The sequence below is a fragment of the Ambystoma mexicanum genome, chromosome 14 (assembly GCF_040938575.1).
Source record: "Ambystoma mexicanum isolate Mex_15411 chromosome 14, UKY_AmexF1_1, whole genome shotgun sequence".
Classification (NCBI taxonomy): domain Eukaryota; kingdom Metazoa; phylum Chordata; class Amphibia; order Caudata; family Ambystomatidae; genus Ambystoma; species Ambystoma mexicanum.
The window spans coordinates 519,634,629-519,652,364 of NC_090940.1; the positions used below are offsets into that span (position 1 = coordinate 519,634,629).

The 17,736-nt window shown below is 49.4% G+C and overlaps 1 protein-coding gene across 1 annotated transcript in view; it reads right to left on the minus strand.

Moving 5' to 3' along the window:
- Nucleotides 1–17,736, minus strand: part of DYNC1H1 (dynein cytoplasmic 1 heavy chain 1) — a 2,031,190-nt gene that overhangs the window by 1,893,114 nt on the left and 120,340 nt on the right. The gene's annotated exons all lie outside the window — the stretch shown is intronic.

Here is a 17,736-nt window from a genome sequence, read left to right on the forward strand (position 1 = left end):
CTAAAAGTCTGTTAAGTCTCTCCTAAGAGTGTCTCCCCATCTGTTTTCGGTAAGGGCTCCCTTGAGCTGCAAGTATCGAAAGGGAGAGAGGTTGGTGAGGCCCAAGGCGTCCTTCAGATCTCCCAGGGATATAAATACCCCATCGACCCAAAGCTGCCCAGCTCTGCTAAGACCTGCCTCGTACCATTGTTGGAAGGCTAACGGTTTGTTGATCCGATCCCAGAGTGGGGGAGCCCAGATGCAGCTTAGGGACGAGGGCCATGTCGTAAGCCATCTGAGGTAACCCCTCTCTTTCCATATGGACCATAGCACCCCCAGGACTGGACGATTCAGAATTCTCCTTGGGATGCGTGCCTTGGGGACCCACAACCACTCGTCCAATGTGACCAATGTGACCAGGGAGAAAAGCACATTGTCCAATACTACCCACTGTTTCTTTGGGCCCCATCACCAAGTGGTTGACAATAATTCGCAGTTGTGATGCCTTATACTATGTGTCTAGGTCTGAGAAGTTAACTCCACCCTCATCTTTGGGCCTTATCAACGTGTCGTAGGCGATTCTGTGGGATTTTCCCGCCCAGAGGTAGCGGAGAAGGGCCCACTTGACCTCTAGAAGGAACAGCTTTGGTATCTGGGTCGGCACCATTTGAAATAAGTATAGGAATTTAGGGAGAATCACCATTTTAATGGAATTGAGGCGTGCCATCCATGAGAGGCTAGACTTCGTCCATCGCTCCAAGTCTCATTTGATCGCCGACCACAGGGGAGGGTAATTTGCATTGAAAAAATGTGCCAGGTTTGATGGTATCTGGATCCCCAGGTGACAGAGTCCCTCAGCTTGTTTACAAAACGGGAGGCCCTCAATATATTGCCTCCCTACCTCATGGAGCGGACCTGCTACAAATGCAACTGACTTTTCCTTGTTTACCTTGTAGCCCGCGAGGGTCCCGTATCGTTCCAAACTATTCAGCACCCCAGGGACCGATTGGAATGGGTTGAAAAGCTATAGCAGCACGTCGTCGGAAAATAGGCTTATCTTGTAGTTTATTTCCCCTATTGTAATACCCTGGATTTTGTCGTTCCCCCCTGATCGCTATGGCCCAGGGTTCCATTACCAATGTGTATATAAGGGGGGATAATGGGTAACCCTGTCTCGTGCCCCTTCCCAGTGGAAGGGCTTCCGATTCACCACCGTTTACTACCACTCTTGCTAAAGGGTTAGAGTAAAGGGCAGTCATCCACCCTCGCCATTTAGGTCACAACACCAAGGACGATAGAACACCCTCCATGAAGGCCCAACTCACCCTGTCAAACGCCTTCTCTGCGTCTAAAGATAGGAGGAGAGCACCCTCTGTTCTAACTCCTTTTGAGATCAGTATATGTATGGTTTTGCACATACTGTCAGCCCCCTGTCTTTTCAATACAAAACCGACTTGATCTGGGTGGATCAGTCGGGGGTGACATTTTTCTAGGCGTGTTGCCAGGATCCTGGTAAAGATATTCGCGTCTTTGTTCAGGAGTGAGATGGGCCTACAAGAGCCGCATTCCGCCGAGTCCTTGCCAGGCTTAGGTATCACCGTGATCATGGCCTGTAGGAATGTCGGTGGGATGGTTTCCGGGGTCTTAATTTGATTAAACAGCTTGGTTAGCGTTGTTTCAGTACCGATTGATATGGTTTATAAAAGTCTGCTGTATATCCATCTCCCCCTGGGGTCTTACCCACCTTGAGCCGTTTAATAGCCCCCTCCACCTCTTCATCTGATATTTCCCTTTCTGAGTCTGTGAGCTTGGGCAGGGGGTGGTCCTTGAGATATCTTTGGATCTCGTCCAGGGATTCACCACCTTGTTTAGTGTAGAGTGCCTTATAAAACCCCGCAAATGACTCGGCTGTGTGTTTGGTTTTTGTCTGGATGTTACCCCCCCCCATCCCTAACCCCCCCTCTATCCATCTGCCAGCCCGGTTTCCCCTCAGCCTGTGTGCCAAGAGGGTTCCAACCTTGTCTCCCTTCTCATAATATCTCTGCTTTGTATAACTAATTTTTGTTGACCACCTCACCGATTAAGATTGTGTATAGGGCCTGTCTTTTTTCGCTCATTTCACCCAGGATGTTTTCACGGTCTACGTTGCCCTTAGTAAGCTGTGCCCTCATAACCCGTAGGTCCTCGCAGAGTTTGGATTCTATTAGCGCTCTCTCCTGTTTCCTCCTAGAGCCCTCTGCAATAAGAAGACCCCGGAAGGTGGCGTTTGCCGCTTCTCAAACTGTGGCCATTGGGATCCCCCCTGTGTAGTTTGTTACAAAGAAGGCTGCCATTTATTTCCATAGGAATTCTTTGAACACCTGGTCTCTCATGAGGGTGTTGTTACAGCGCCACCTATATGACTTCAGGGTATCCTGTAATCACCATTCCATAACGAGAAGTTCATGGTCCGACCAGGTCACTGACTCAACCGTGGGGTTTCCAACTTCCCCTCCTCCTTCCTCTGATAACAGTAGTAAATCAATTCTGGAATATGTTTGGTGGGGGGGAGCGTAGGGGGAGGTTGGGAGAACGTGTATCCCCCTGTAGTTTGCCAGCATTTTCGCCATACATCCACCCAATAATATTCTTGTAAGAGGTCACTCATGGAGAGGTTATCCTTAGTGGGAGCCTTCGGCCCAGTCCCTCTGGCAGACCACCAATCTAATCGGGAGTCTGCGAAAAGGTTAAAAATCCACCCAGGATCATCGCCCCCTCCACCCGTGACTTTAAGCACTTTATGGTTAAACCTGATTTGGCCAACGTTGGGTGCATACAGAGTGGCCAATGGGACACGTGCGCCCTGAGACAGCCCCTTGATCCCCAGAAATCTGCCCCCAAAGCTCCTTTTCGTCTCATTGGTGAGATGCAGTGATTTACTAAGGAGAATACCCACTCCCTCCTTCTTAGAGGATTTGTGTGAGGCCCAAAAGTTCCTTCCCATCTCCTTTTCTTTAATAGTCGACTCTGCCCCCCGCCTATAGTGTGTTTCTTGTAGGAAGAGGACTAGCAGTTTGTTTGCGGAACATATTGCTTGTGAGAGAGTGCTTGTTTTGTGAGTTTAGGCCCTTAACGTTAAGCATACCAATCCGTCCTTCAACCATGGTCATCACTATCTTTGTCCTGTAAAATTTCAGTGTGTTCCCCCTGTATCATCTTTTCGCTTGACCCGCAGTTCCATGCCGTGGTGTCCCAATTTCCTTTGTCCCTCCCCCCTCCCTATCCCTTGTTCCCTGTCTCCCTTACCCATTTTGTATGGCGTTCGTCTCCGTCGCCCGACAAACATCGGGGTTAGTCAACGAACCACCAGGGCTGCTACCCTGACCCCAGGGGATTAAGTGATGCGGAACGTTCCCTCCCATTTTTTGTTCGAGAACTTTTCCCGATTTAAGTCCCCGTGGTGGACCCCCTCCAACATTCCCGTCTATATGCCCACAACTTACAATGTGCCCTACCAACTGTGAGCTCCACTGCACATTGGCTTTCGGTGCGAGTCGGGAAGGGTCTCCTCAGTCTTGGAGATTGAGTGCAAATACCGTCCGAGACACAGCACCACTCGGGCCTTTCATCGGATGGGCCCCAAACTTTATATTGTGCCCATTAAACAGAAACCACACCAACAATGACAACACCCACGGGCAACATATGATCCCCCCCCCCCGCCCCGCCCAACCTGGAGGGTTGTGTAAGCAACTGTATTACAGAAAATAACAACATTGTGGTTTTTCCATTATGATCATGTGGGTCCACCGCGACCTGCCGGGGGATGCCTAGTTTTCTTGAATTTCCGAGTGCCCTTCACTTTGTGCTTCCCTTGAGTTAGATTGGGGCCCCGTGGGGCCCGGCTTGGGGCCCAGTCAGTCCCATTACGTTCCCTGGATGTTCCTGGGGAATCCCCAACCAGCACATCAATGGATCTTTGGATATCTTCTTCCGTCACGAGCTGGTGGTTCTCGCCTTGCCATTCAAACACTAAGTAGAATGGGTGTCCCCAGCGATATAGGACCCCCTTCTCCTGTAGCCATCTGGTGATTGCCCCACATTTTTTCCTCATCTGAAGCGTGAGGGCTGATAGGTATTGGTAGATTGCCACTCTTGAGTTGTCGTATTGTATGTCTCTCAGAGTCCTCGCCCTTTCGATTATCCTTGCTTTGTCGCTATAGTAGTGGAATCTCGCCACGGAGCGTGGGCCCCTTCCGCCGCCACCCGCTCGATGGACCCCGACGATCTGGACGGTTTCCCCAGAGTCAGTTCCCAGGACGATCCTGACGATATCCTGTACCTTGGCCTCAAGGCCCGCCCGGGTTTCCCCTTCCACTTCCGTCAGGCCAAAGATCTGCAGGCTGCTTCTCCGTTCACGATTTTCCATGTCGTCAACCTTGAGGCGGAGCTCCCCCTCCCGGCGCTGTATCTCTCTAAACCTTGCCTCCATCTGCGTTTCCAGGAGGACGGTAGACACCTGATTGTTTTCCACCCCCTCCATTTGGTCCTCCAGTGTGGAGACTTTGGCGGTGAGGTCGGCCAGCTTGGCACCCAGGTCTGTTCTCATCCCCCTAATTTCATCAAGGATTGTCTGGATGTTATTCTGCATGGTGTTCATGTCAGGAGTCGGGGTGGATGAAGTTCCAGTCTCAATCGCTAGGTCTCCGAGTGTGAATTGGTATTTCGCTAGGGTTTCCTTCCAACTCATTGGGTGCTTCTGACCCTCGATCCCTGTGGTTTCTTAGTACCCCCCAGTGGTGTCTCCCCAGAGCCTACTCCTTTGCCTCCGCCTCAGCTTGTGTGTAGTATTGCGTGGTAGGCGCGTCCTTGTGGCTTATTTCACTTGTTGAGGGTTCCCACATACCACAGGGCCCAGCTTTGCAATCGCACTTTGCTCCTTCAGTCCTCGAGATTGCTTCTGCACCCAAGGGGTGCTGTGATGCCTTGTGTATCAGTCTATCTGGGGCCCCAGGCGGTTACCTGTTTGTGCCTCTAGGTTCAGTGTCGGGGGTTTCCTCCTATTCTGGCACTCCCCTGCCTGCACCTCCCAGGTATGCTGAGGGGGGGCAGTGACCCAGGAGGTGGGGGGTGGTCTGTGTCCCTACTCTTGCTGGTTGTTGGTACTCATGGTTAAGCCACCATGGGCCTGAAGGTCCCATTGTGGGGTCGCCGGGGAAGCGGCCCCTGGGGCGTTCACTTGGGTCTGGCTGTCTACCGGGAGCGGGGGTGGGACGGCGGAGCGAGGAGCCCTCTCACAGGGGTGTGATGTATGCCCAGTCACTGGGGGTGGGGGGCAGGCTTCAGGAGATCCCGCTTCCAGAGGGTACTTGCCCCTGGTAGTTCCCATGGGGCTTTAACAGGCTGGGGGGGGGGGGGGGGGGGGGGAGGTCCCGGGCGTGCTCCCGCGATGGCCCGAGCAGGTCAGAGGAGTCGCTGGTGGGGGCACAGGGAGTGGGGCGACACCGGTGGAACTCCCTCGGCGGTGGGAGCCCAGGTGCGCCTCCAGCTGCACTGGGCCTCGGTCCGCTCCTCGGCGCCGGTCTTGGAGAGCAGGCAGGTCTCCAATGCACAGAGGCCTGCGATCAGGGTCCCCAGGGGAGCTCTGGCTCCTCCGCTGAATATCCCGGTATGGCTGCGGAGGGTCAGGCCAGCGAGCCGGCTGTGGTGCGGGACTCCCCCGCGGCAGGATGAAAGGCAGCTCCACGGCCGGAATGGGGAGGGGGGGGCACCAAAGTTCCCGAGCGAATATCTCCGGTTCTTAAGCACCTCCAGGGCTCAGTCGGGTGTCTCTGGATTCCCTGTGAGTTTGAAAGCAGATTCTCCATATTTAGAGAGGGCAACGTCCCTTTTTTCCCCCTTGTTACTTCGCACTTATCCCGGGGCCATATGGGGAGCTGATGGATCAGGCAGCCATCTTGCGTGCGCCACTGGGAGGCCTCTGAGCCTATTTTTTTTAATCCCTTTCTTGATCTGTAGACCCAGGTCCAGACACATTTTTAATGAGGAGTGAAGACCCTGACCCATCTAGTTAAGGCCAAAACGTATTGTGGGTCTGAATTGCACTGGGTGGAACCAAGATATCACTAATCCATTGTGGCAACTTGAGAAGATTTTTTGCACCGGCCCAAAAAAAGATTGGAAGGCAGACTAAAAGGGGGGTCCTCGCAGGATTTGAGCAAATCCAACCAGTGGTCCATGTTGTTAGAGAAAAGAATGTGCCTTTAAAGAATGAAAATTAATAGTTACTCACTGCAGTGACCAACGTACTCTTAGTCCATAGTCCCCTTTCCTCCATACTGTATGGGCGTCCTCTGATGGGGACGGGAGACGGAACCTTTTTCACCAGAAAAATCCTTCCCCTTTAAATTTAGACACGCGTGCGCTCACCTGACTCCACCCACCGCTGCCACTCCTCATTCCCCATGGTCGCGTTGACAATATTTAACCTTGCCTAATGACACCAGTATTATTAGGGGGTGGGAGGTGGTGGGAGGCATGGAGGAAAGGGGACTATGGACTAAGAGTAGGTTAGTCACTATGGTGACTAACTATTAATTACTCTTACGTCTCGTCCCCTTTCCTCCATACTGTATGGGCGATTACAACTGAATGTAGCCCTGGGTTGAGAGGAGCCCACATGACATGTGTTATGACAAACAAATTGCAAAACTGCCAAACTTTTGTATTGAAAAAGAATATGATCACTGGAGCAACAACTTCAGCTGGATCTGGGACCAAAACACCAAATCAATAATACAAAAAAATCCTGCATACGGTTCCGAAAAATTCTTCTGTTCCTGCATATTATCATTTTCAATACAGTCTCGGTCTTTTGCAATTATATTATCATCCCTTGAAGACGTGTGTTTATTCCCTGGGTTTCCCACAGTATCTGTTACTTGCACGTACAATGTCATTACAAGACCACTTCTTGCCATCCTCTAGAAAGACTGACTTGCTTGAACACTTCATCACTTTTTGAGGATCTCGAAACTTTGACTCCCCTTTCAATACTTTTCTTGGTTCTTTAATCCTAATCCAATCTCCTTGTCAAATCTTGCTTTCTGTCGCATGTTTTTGCTTGTCATAGTATTTCTTGTATTCTTCTTGTTTTTTCTTAACTTTCCTTACAAGTTCCTTCATGTGTATTTCCTTGTTATTTTTTGTCATCAGCCAAGCAGGTCCGAGTCTATTAGTAGCCAACCTTCCTCTCATCAAAGTGAAAGTTTCTTTCTCTGTTGTAGAATGTGGGGTAACTATGTATTTAGTGCTTCCTTGAGTGTTTCTTTCTGTGGTGTTGACGATCGCCAGTTGAATGATTCCTTTTATAAAACGGTTCATCCTTTCCACTAATCTGTTACCCATTGGATAGTACAATGCTGTGGTTCTGCACTGGATAGCTCGCTCCTTTAAAAAATTCTGCATCTCTAAAGATAGAAATTGTACTCCATTGTCCGATATTAATTCCTGTGGATCACCTTCTCTGTTGAAAATTTCTTCCAAAAACTTCATTAATTTCAGAGCCGTAACTGTGCCCTCCACAATCTACCCATTTAGAGGTATAGTCCACCAATACTATGAAATATATCTTGTGAGACTCAAGCTTTTCATATGGAACAGTTTTGTCAATAGCCAGTTTAGTCCATACCGACCTCAGTATTTCCACAGGTTGCAACGCAAGTCATTTTACCTTTATCGCTTACAGCACATGCTGTACATTCTTCAACCATGTCTTCTAACTCACTCCACATGTTGGGCCACCAATAAGCCTCTCTCCCCCTTCTTTTAGTAAGGCTTCTCCCCACATGACCCTTGTGAGCAATCTCCATTATTCTCTCTCGTAGTTTTAACGGTGGAACTATGCAATTCCCATGGTAAATACATGTGCTGTCGCTGGAAATGTCATCCTTAATCCTTTCCCACGATTTGATGCACTCATCCAAGTTTATCCACCCATTCTCGACTGCTCTTCTCAACTGACTTTGTTCAGCAACTTCCTCCACCGCCTTGATCCACTCATCCTTTGAGAACCCTGTATGTACGTGTGCTGTAATACCATGTCTTGATCTCCAGATAATTCATCATTATCTATGTGATCATCCTTATCTGCATTACATGGTAGGTGAGAAAAACAGTCAGCCAGTACATTGGTCTTTCCAGGGGTGTATTTCACTTTAACATTATATTGCATGATGATCAAAGTCCACCTTCTTATACGCGGAGATGTTGAATGGGGATTCTTTGAATTTAACACATGAATGAGTGGTTTATGATCTGTTTTAAGATCTACTGGAATGCCCCAAATGAGTCCTTTAAAATGTTGCAAAATCCATTTGACTCCTAAGGCTTTTCGCTCAATGGTCGAATAATGCTACAATACCCCCCTCATCCCCTAGACCAACATTACTGGCATCAACCGAAATCAGAGTTTTTGCACTATAATCAAACATCTTAAGGGTAGGTGCCTTATTGATTGACATCTTCATGTCATTGAACTCCTTCTTTCAATCCTCCGACCATGTAAATCTTGCTCCTTTGCACATCAAACTTCTCATCTGTTTTGTTTTGTCAGCATAAAGATCTACACATTTTGAATAATACTCTGCTAGACCTAAGAAAGTTCTCAGCTGGTCTTTGTTGATTGGATCTGGAATTTTCAACATTGTGTCCACCAAACTTTCTTTGGGTTTTATGCCATCAGAATTTATACAATGACCCAGATAAGTTACTTCATTTTTTTAAATCTTTTTATCTTACATTTTTCAATCTTGAGAGGGAGTCCTTTTTGTTGAATAACCTGTAAAACACTGAACACTTTTGCATCATGTTCATCTTCCGACATTGCAGACACAAGTATGTCATCTTGGAAACAGTATACTCCTTGGAGTCCATTAAACAGGTACTGCATTAACCTCTGGAACACAGCTGCAGCTTATGCCAGTCCAAACGGCATCCTCTTATACCTGAAAGCTCCCAGTGGAGTAATGAAAGATGTGAGATGTCTGGATTCCTCCTCCAGTACCACTTGATGATAGGCGGAAGACCAGACTAAGGTTGTAAAAAACGTTGCCGGTTTCATTGTGGTGAGCATTTCTCCAATGTTGGGTAATCAATGTCGATCAACCCAGATGCTATTGTTTAAGTCTCTCAAATCGACACACATTCTGATCGACCCATTTGGTTTTTGTACAATCACAATTTGTAATAACCATTCCGAGCTCTCAATAGTTTCTATTACATCTTGCTCACATAGTCTCATCAACTCTTTCTGCAATGCCTCCCTAGTGCCAATCAGAATGTTTCTTACCTTGTGAACAACTGGTTTGGCACCTCTTGAGTACAATGCGATGTTTAACATTCCGATATTATCATTGAAAACTTTCAGGAGAGCTCCTAGCTAAATTCTCTGAAGTGTCACAACTGTTTCCAGAAATACTTAATACGGGTACACTTTCACCTGGATGTATTCTGATTTTCTGTGTCGCTTGTTCCCACCATCCAACTATGGAAAATCCATTCTCAGCGACATACAGCCTGCAAAAAGGTTCTCCTACCCTCAAATCTAAATGTATCCATGTGTAACCTATAAATGTTGATAGGTGTCTTGCCGTAACCAGTTGCTCTCACTTTTGTGAGTTGCAAATCCTCCATTCTCCCTTTCAAATCCTTGACAATCGCTTCCACATCCACCATTGTATATGGAGATCCAGTATCTACCGTTACCTGCAACGGTATTCCATTTATACACATGGATACCCATGGACCCACACTACCATCTGTCGGCGTGAAAGCTAAAACGTGCACTGCTTTAAAACCATCTGTAATTGCCAACAAATTACTTGGACCACCAACCTCCTGTAATGTTTTTATACTCGACATGTTTCTCCCGAAACGACCACCATTTCTCTGTATAGTGTTCATCGGCTATGAATATGATCTGCCTCTTCCACCTGGTATTCCGGCATGCTTTACCAAAATGTCCAACTTGGCCACACTTATAGCATTCCACATAATTGGCAGGGCAATCTTTTTCTATATTCGCATGCCTATACCACCCACATTTGTAACATCTACCTTGTGACCTGTCTTTTCTGGAGCTCATACCAAATTCATTATTTAACTTTTTCACAATGGCAATTAATGCATCCTCATCTTTGTCATGCTCTCCTTCATGTGAATCCTGCACAGACTTCACTTCAACATTCTGGCTTGTTTTGTACCTCCTTCATACATTTCTCTAATAATTCTATTGATCTTGCTATCTGAATGGCTTGTTCCAGCATGGGATCTTTCACTTGCCACAAACGCTGCTGAATGCGAGGATCTGCCACATGTAAGACTAATTGATCTCCTATATATTAATTTGCCACACCAGTGAAATTGCATGTTGATATGAGGCCCCGTCATGCAGCTATGTAATTGTCAACACTCCCCTTTACTTTGTTTCCTTGAAAAAAATCTGATCGCACCAAAACAATATTAGTTTTATTTCCAAAATGTCTTGTTAACTTTGTCATTGCTGTCTCATATTTCCTCACAGTGCTGAAAGAAGAGTCACCAGAACTATCCTCATCATCCACTAATTCCAGCAAAGTCCTAAAAATCCTCAAAGCTTCTGTACCCACACAATTCAATAACGTGGCCTCTCTCATGTCATCATTAAGCTTGGCCCCTCCAATTGCCCGCAGATACACTTGGAAGCTATCTTTCCATTTTTCCCCAAGAACATATTGGGTTGCCAGGATGTGCCAGGAATTGCATAGGAGCTGTAATATTTTTCATTTTCCCTGTGTAGTTTTATATAATTGTCACACAAAAAAAACTGATGACTGTGCTCAATAAGTTCTGCAGGGGTATCACTTCATATGTGCAACTTCATGAGATAAAACAAAACTCATAGCCAGGCATGATGTCTTTTTTGATGGGTGCTTTGTTCGTCTGCTTTAACGTTGCATTTATTCTTTTTTCTTGTTTATTGAACGTGGCTAAATCAACACTTCATCTAACTTGACACAGAATAACAGCGTTGATGCAGCGCTAACATTTAAACACGTATGGTATTTCAGATGCAATGTTGATTTCCGTATCCGTTCATAAACAACATTGTTATGGCATCGTAACTTAAACCAAAATGGCAGCACGTATTGCACGTATTCAGGGTGCTTAGCTCTAATATTGAGTGCCGTTGGCTCTTCAGCTCGTGCACATTCATATGATGCCTTATGATCATCTATGGAAGGTATTTCTACAATTTCCGCTCCTTAATCTTGATAAGAAATGTTACCTTTAGATCTCTGTTGTTCGCTTTGTATAATTTGATGTGCACACAAATTTCCTTAGTGAGCGTGGAGACTTGGTTTCACCCACCGCGGCCAGGGACTCCCTCAGAACGAAAACTCCTCGTCGCCAATTGTAGCATTTCCTTGAACACGAAGACTTAGTGAGTTAGTTATGTTTGTAACTTGGTTTATTCATAATAACAGTGAGCCACCGGTTGGAGCAGCTTCTCATCTCACAGCGCGTCGTGTATGATTCTGAAACGCCATACCGTTCCAGAATCATACACAGACACACAGTGAATTACATAAATATCCTAACACCCCTCCTTAAGAAAATAGATTCCTTAGAACCGCCTGTCCGAAAGCCACGTCTGACTTGGAGGCAGCGTCCAAACAGTATTGCTTGCAGAAAACTGAAGGGGTGGCCGCCCTGCTGAAAACTTGCCACGGGACATGCCGTTGGAATACAATGGCCGTGGCCTTGGCTCTGACAACGTGGGCGTACATGTTTGCTGGAAGTGGCTTGTGCTGCTCCTTATAGGCCTCCTTGATGGCCAAGGACATTCACCTTGCTATTGAGGCCTTGGAAGCCTGATAAACAGGCCTTGACCCCCCCCCTTCCCCTCAAAGGTAACAAACAGGGCGTCCAACTTGCAGAAGTCCTAGGTCTTATCCAGATAGAATTTGAGAGTGCGCCTGACATCGAGAGTGCAGAACCCTCTGAGCCTCGTCCTTAGGGTCGGCGAAAAACATAGGTAAGGCCATCTCCTTGTTTAGATGGAAAGAGGTGGCTACCTTGGGTAGGAAGGCCGAGTGTGTTCTCAGGACCACCTTAGCCATTTGAAAAGTAGTATAGGGTTCCGACGTGACCAGTGCCTGGATCTCGCTGATCCTGCGAGCCGAGGCGAGGCCCACCAATAGAGCTGTCTTAATGGTGACCAGCCTGATGTCCACAGACGCCACTGGCTCGAACGGTTTGTGCGCCAAGGCGCCCAAAACATTGAGGTCCCACACAGGGTGTGGTTTTTGATGGGTGGGTAGAGCCTAGCGAGGCCTGCTAAATTTCGCTTGACCACCGGGATGGAAGATGAGAGGACCTCTCACTTCCTCCAAATTTCTGTAGGCCCTATGGCTGCCAGATAGGGTGCAGCATGTATCCACCTGGACACCCGAGTGAGCAAGGTGTGCCGAGAACGAGAGTACATCATCCAAAGTGCACGTAAGGGGGTCAATCTCCTTAGATTCCGCCCAATGACAGAACCTAGTCCATTTACTCTTGTACTGGCTCCTAGTAGCTTTGCTCCTAGCGCCCTGAATGATATCAAGGTTAGCCTGTGACAGGGTCAAGTGTTTCAGTGAGACCTGCTCAGGAACCACGCTGCAAGGCTCAATTTGTGTGGAGTGGGGTGTATGACCCTGCCCCCCTGCTGTGCCAGAAGATGAGCTGGGCCTATCGGCAGGTGAATGGGTGGTCCGTTCGATAGACTGAGAAGCTTGGAGAACCACGGTCTCGCCGGCAACCATGGAGCTTTCAGAACGATCCTGAGGTGACAAGATTATTTTATCTTGGAGATCACCCTGTGTACCAGTGGTGTGGGAGGGGGGTTAAGGGAAGAGGCATACGCTGTCATGCCGTTCCACTGTATCTGGAATGAGTCGCCCGGGGAACCGGAGCCCTGCCCCTGCCAGGACATGAACTGCTGGCACTTGGTGTCCCAGGAGGCAAAGAGATCCACTTGAGGATGCCCCCATTTGTTGAAGATCTCCAGCAGCACCTGATCGTTCAATTGCCACTCGTAATTGTCCGCTCCCAGTCTGCTGAGCCTGTCCACCTCCAGGTTGGACTCCCCCGGAAGGTGGACGGCCCTGAGGTGGATCTTGTTCTCCAAGGCCCATTCCCACATGCTGATGGATAGTCTGCATAGTGGAGGAGACCTGGTACCCCCGCTTGTTGACATAGTACATGCTCGTGGAGATGTCGGTCTGTATGAGGACGGTCTTACCAGCAATACGCGGAAGGAAAGCTTTGAGAGCTAGCCAGATGGCTTTCCACTCCAGCCAGTTAATAGGAGACTCCTGCTTCCTGCCGGGTCCAGACTCCATGTGCACTGGTTGTCCAGAGCGTCCCCCCGCAGCCTTCCAGGGAGGAGTCGGTGATGATTGACCTGTGGGGCTGGCTGCCAGAAGGGCTTGCCCCTGCGTAGGTTGCAGTCCTTGGACCATCATGTGAGGTCCGCATGGAGCGAAGGAGGAATGCTGACCAGCGCCGCTTGGGAGCCCTTCTCCCGATACCATGAGGCTGCGAAGTGCAGCTGTAATCTCCTTATCTTGAGTCTCGTGTGGGGTACGGCCAGTAGGACGGCTGCCATGATACACAGCAGGTGTTTGGACCACCAGGCCGAGGTCACTGCTCTGGACAGAAAGGAGTAGTGGCCTTCTTGATGGCCGTGATCATGTCCTCTGAAGGGAAGACTCTTGGAGCTTGTGTCCCAGATGAGGCCCAGAAAGGTCAGGCTCTGCGTAGGCTGCAGTTGAGACTTGAGGTTCATCATAAACCCCAGGTTGTGGAGTGTGGTCATAAGTGCGGAGGAAGTGTGGAGAACCGCCTCCGGATATCCCGCCCCGACGAGCCAGTCGTCCAGGTACGGGTAGACGTGGTGGCCCTGAGGAGGGCTGCCAATGTATTCATGAGCCTGGTAAAAACCCTGGGGGCTGAAATGAGGCCAAAGGGTAGCACCTTGTTTTGGAAATGGCAGCCCATGATCCTGAAGCGCAGAAAGGAGTGATGCGGCTGCCAAATCGGAACGTGTAGATATGCATCCTTCAGATCCAGGGAGCACATCCAGTCTCCATTGTCCACTGTCTCCTCAATGGGTGTTGGCGTACCATCTTGCATTTTTGAAGAGGGAGGGAGAGGTTGAGGTTGGAGAGATCCATCACAACTCTCAGGCCAGCCTGGTTCTTCTTTTGTATTGCGAAAATCCTGGAATAGAAGCCCAGTCCTCGCTGGGAGGCTGGGACTTCTTCCACTGCCTGGCACTCGACGAGCGACCGAATTTCCGCCAACAGAGTTGCTGTCCCAATCTGTGGGAGTGTAGGGGAGGAGGAAGGGGAGGAAGGGACCAGTAGGCGGTACCCTGTGGATCCTACATAGAGGATCCATGGGTCTGCGAAGTTCAGACCCCAAAATTGTGCGTAAAAGGCAAGCCTGTCCCCAAACGGAGACACTTGAACCCGAAGGGATGCGTCATGCCTTCTTTCCCTCAGGCTGTTGCGGAGGAGGGGGGACTGGAAGATACCCTTGCCCCCCAAACCCCTCTTGTTGTTTGCGCCGGTGCCGACTGAGAGCGGTCAGGCTATCTCGGCCTCTGTTCTTGGAAGCCCCGGAACCCGCTGAATGCCTGATCAAGACTTCACAGTTTGTGAACTGTTCTTTTTATTTAATTCCTCATCAGTGGTGGAGTGAAAGAGGTCACTACCCTCGACTGGAAGGTCCAATATGACGTGTGGGTTAAACTTAGTAGCCCGATGCCAGGCAGTCCTTATGTCCGTGGCGATGCATATGGCCCGGCCAGAGGCATCGGTGTGAGCCACCATGATGTCCTGCGCCACCAGTTTCTGCCTCTGCCATCCCTGCCTTGAAGCGTGCTTGGATCTGCACCGGATGTCAGCTATTTCCCGCCAAAGTCTTTGGTTAACGGCTGCCAGCATGGTATCTGCGTTGAATTCATGCAGGTCTAGGGAGGCATTTGAGTACAGCTTCTTTTCCGTACACCTCCAAGATCTTGTCCTCCTTGCCTAGCAGCGCCGAGGACGTGGTGGCCGAAGAGGACTGGGGCTTCGAGTAGACTGATGCCGCAGCAAACAACCAAGAATGGTTTGAGGTTGTGCCGACAGCAAGAGTGGATCCCCGTCCATTTGCCTATTCTTGACGTCTAGGCGCCGATTGATAGGCTGGGCAGAGTGTGGCTTGAGCCAACCCTTCTTGGCCAAGCCAACAACGTCCTTCTGCATCTGGATCCCCGTTCTAGCAAGGGGGCGTAGAGTGAGGTCTTCTGACAGAACCCCTTCCTCCGGTTATTCGACCTCAGGCTGAGGAAGCCCCAAGTATTCTGCCAAACATGCAAGCCGTTTGTGGAAGGACTTGGCTGACAACGGCGTGTGGGGGTACTCCTCCTCGTCTGTATCCACTAGGGCGCCCGGTTGATCGGGAGCGGGTGCAGGAGTACTGGGCGCTGTTCGTTGTGGTGTAGGAACCAGATCCGGTGGCTGCTGCAGAGCCTGGAGCGGAACTGCCTGCACTGTGGGAGGAAGGGGAGCCGGAATCGAAGGAGCCGGCAGAGGCAGCAAGGGCTGCATAGGGGCCTGAGGCGCTGGAGCCATAGGAGGAATGACTATGGGCACCGGCGGAGTGGCCAGAGGGAGCATGTCCCTGATAGCGTCCCAGAGTTTGCATCAGCGCTAGAAACCTTTCGAAGAACCTGTCTTTGGGGGATGAAGAGGCGGCAGGTGATATTGACGAAGTGGCGGGCGGCTGCTGGGGCCGGAGCACACCCTGTCTCGGTTGCAGGGGAAACCTGCCCTGCGCTGTCGATGGATAAACTGTAGGTCACGTACCTGGTCGACACCACTCCCACCTTGTAACTCTTTCTCCCACCTGCTCCGTTCCTAGAAGCAGCATCGGACGAGTGGCCATTTTATCTGGTGAGGCGGCCATTTTATCTGGTGAAGCGGCCATTTTGTCGAGCTGCGTGCCACATGCCGAAGTCGTGGTGCTTGGCCCACAGGCCCCGGCCTCCTCAAGACTCTTGGCGGTGGAGCATGAGACCTACCCTGCACCTGTCGTCGGTAGTGCTGCATGCAGGCGCACCCTCAGACATTAGGCCGGTACAAGGGCAATGCCCCTCGGGTATAGACCCGATACAAGAACCTTGCAGTCCCTCAGCACTGACTCTGGAAGGATCTGATGACCCCTAGGCCGTAGGGCCAGTAGCTGGACTAGCCTCAGTACGTGTGCTGGTACGAGAACCCGAAAGGTTCCTCCCGCCCTGGCGTTTCCTTGGGAAGGAGTCGCCCTTACTGGGTGCGATGGAAAACAGAGGCCCTCCCTTGGGCCTTGATTGATGTCTGACGAAGTCCTTCAAGTCCTCTGGAGGCAACCCTTCGAAGAGCTCCCTCCACAGAGCTAACCTGTTCTTCAATGTGCGTGGAGTCAGTGCGTTGCACGCTGTATAACCTTCCCAGCTGTGGTCGGGGCCAAGGCAGTGGAGGCAAAGAGCGTGGGGATCGGATAGAGAAGAGCCCCTAGCAGGCTGGACACCTGCTGAAGTCGACATGAGCCGGGGAGTAGCGTGTGCCCGGAGGACCAAGTACATGATTGACAAAAAGATAGAAGAAAGTATCCGGGGAAGAGCACGTGGTATTACATGGCCGAAGCCAAACCCAGGAACACTGGTGTAATCGGCCCGTTCCCATCAACGGAGAAAAGGTGACTGGGGAGTGGCGCTGATGGGCAGCGTCAGACGAGCGCATGTTCCCTAAGCTGTGCCAACGCGGGCCTCTAAATTCAAAGGGTAAGGTTTTTTTCTGGTGAAAAAGGCTCCGTCTACCGTCCCTAGCGAGGGACGCCCATACAGTATGGAGGAAAGGGGACGGGATGCAAGAGTAATGGGAGTAAGTTAATTTTAGGATCCGCCCCACCCCCTTTCATTTCACCATTTAAAAAAACAAATGAAGAAAAAAAATTGAGAAAAAAAAACAAAAACATCCCAGTCTATAGTTTTTTGGGTACATTTAGTGAAGTTTGGTTTAACAGCCCCAAGGTTATAAGCTGCAAAAAAGAGTGCTGTTCCTATGAATAGTCCAAATAAACCATAAGTACAGATCACCATCACTTAACTATTATATAAACATAAAAATATGTGTTCAACACAACACTGTCAAGAACTAAACAATGTATAAAAGGTGTTTTCCTTACGTCCACCGCAACTTTGAAAACTTCATGCAAATAATTACACTAGTCATCAAAACTGCCCTCATGTCAAATACAGAGATGAATTCACTGTGATGAATCCTTCCATTACAAGGCACAGCACAAGGTTTTTACACAAAAGTAACTCATAATTGTTACCATCAACCTGACATTATGTTAAAGGATATTTGTACCACGCATTATCACCCCCGGAGTGGTCGCCTGCCGCTATGGCGGCTCTGAAAAATAAAAAGGGACGGACGGTGGGGGGTGGGGGGGGGGGTATATGTGAGTTAGTGGGAATAAGCTGGAAAAGTGAAAGTGCAAGGGAGCAGTGATGTGCTGTTGGCAGCCTCAACCCAGTAACTCCGGTGGGTGGGCTTGGGGTGTTTCCCGGTCGTTAGTCGTGTGCAAGTCTATGTGTGGTTTGTTTTGTTGCTGCAGTGAAGTTTGTGCCGATTGTTGTATTGTAAGCTTGTGGTTGTG